Raw genomic sequence first — 1,975 nt, 5'->3', positions numbered from 1 at the left:
AACCCTGGTGGTTTCATTGCTTTTGGACCACATTGTACACTCACTACCTCCCATTTGTTATAATCTCTCTTGCAGTTCTGCAAAGTGAGTATTGAGTCTTACTGGTTTGTTTTGGTCGAATTTTGCACCCATTTGTATGTAAGTGCCCACATATGGTGCAAGTACACATAGAATTGGGTCTGTAGGCTCTCATTCTGGCTTTGATGACAGTGATTCAAAGCTGTTGTGCTTTCACTGGTGTTAGTGTAATTACATTATAATGATATTAGGGGAACAGAGCAAAACTTAGGATCAAACTGTGCAATGCGTGGCAGGCGTGCAACTGCTGTTGTCTTTAGCAGAAGGATTTCAGAGAATGGCTTTAGTGGAAAATATATACGCGAATGTGAGTTGGACTGTAATTCTGTCTTACGTTGGAGTCAACTAAATTGCATTTTTCTTTGTCGTGTTTAGTTTTAATGTTAATTCACAGACACAAAGAAAAAGAAAAACAATGACGACATCCTAATAGGAGAATTGTTCAGATGCGCTTCTTTTGATGCATTGCAAATTGTCCTCTCGAACAGATCAGCTTGCTTTACCTGTGGGGAAGAAACAGCTGAACAGCTAGAAGGGAAATCTGCCAGTTCAGAAAATGTATTGTAACTAATCTAACTGAGACAACATTGTTTGTTTAGAACATTAGTTGGGTTTTGATGGTTTTAATCTGACTGAAGTCTTTATCAGACCGTTTGAAATAGTCTCTGACCCTCAGGACAATCGCTGAAACTTGCAGAGGCATAAGAATAGTTACTCTGTGTTGCTCACTGTATATATATCACTGCACAAGTAATTTCTCTCTCTTCATAGTATGCAGCAAAATCTTCAAGGCCTATGATAGAGACATAAGTGTGATAAGGCAGAACAGACCATTCCTTCATTGGGTAGCCCTACATTTTTCTTTCCAGAGAAGATAGGAGGAGGTTCTTTGGATCTTTTGAAGTAGGGTGACTTGACGTTTTCTCCTTGCAAAAATAATTTGGGAGCTGTGTTAACATTGTTACAGAGAGGTTGGTTTTCCCTCTTTGATGAAGTCTCTAACCAACTGTTGAAATGTGTTTATATCCAACAGATTTTAAATATTCATAGCATATGATTGAAATTCTGTTACGTTCCCAATTTATCACTATACACTATGACAATCTTAGACTTTCCAAGAGGACAGTAGGGAGGATATGTGACAATTCACTTTGAAGTGTTTTTTTAAAGCATTAAATGGCATTGCCCAACCATCTTTTGACAGAGTTTAGAGTGGAAATTTTTGGATTTTATTCTGGTACTGACTTCATCTGTAGCCTTGAGCAAGTAACTTAACCCCTGTGCTTCTCAGATCTGTAGCATGGAGCATATATGTGTGTGTGTGTGTGTATGTGTCTGTGTGTGTGTATATATATGTATATATAAAAAAATCTTGGAGGTATTTGGAAACCGACACGTTGATGTCTGTCAAGTACTATGACAGCCTCTGAGCCTCCACGTTGTATAAATGCAAAGAAACTAGATGATTTGATCAAAGGGTGTATGAGCAAAAGTAGCTTTGGGTACTGCCAAAGGGAGGAATATTATTAGTTTTGATCATTTATGTAGAGTCAGTCTATGTTAAGATCCTTCATGGGTGTTGGTTTTTCAGTACTCTTAATATAGATGGAAGAAAACTGGATGATAAAAGGGGTGATGTGGGTGGCTTTAATTTCTGTGAATAGCCTGAGATGTTCCATTTGTAGAGCCTTCTGGAAAGGATTGGCTTGACTATGGTCACTGATATAATAATGCCAGTGAGGTCATTGTCGACATTCCCTTGGTACAAGGATGACTGTCTTTTAGTACATAGGGAACTCATTGCTGAGTCTGTATAAGGACTGAGGTGGCTGATATGAGGTCTGCATGTATGACTGCAGATGTGGCAACTACTTCTGGGAGGGAGGAGCCAGATTAC

The 1,975-nt window shown here is 38.8% G+C and overlaps 1 long non-coding RNA gene across 1 annotated transcript in view; it reads right to left on the bottom strand.

Annotated features, from left to right (window-relative positions):
- Nucleotides 1-526: 526 nt before the first annotated feature.
- LOC102386403 overlaps nucleotides 527-1,975 on the bottom strand; it is a 38,197-nt gene continuing 36,748 nt past the window's right edge. Inside the window, exon 3 of the long non-coding RNA XR_323202.1 lies at nucleotides 527-581. This is a non-coding gene — a long non-coding RNA (uncharacterized LOC102386403). The remainder of the gene's footprint in view (nucleotides 582-1,975) is intronic.

Source organism: Alligator sinensis, unplaced genomic scaffold (genome assembly GCF_000455745.1).
Source record: "Alligator sinensis unplaced genomic scaffold, ASM45574v1 scaffold277_1, whole genome shotgun sequence".
Lineage (NCBI taxonomy): Eukaryota > Metazoa > Chordata > Crocodylia > Alligatoridae > Alligator > Alligator sinensis.
This window is presented reverse-complemented; position numbering and strand designations above follow the sequence as displayed.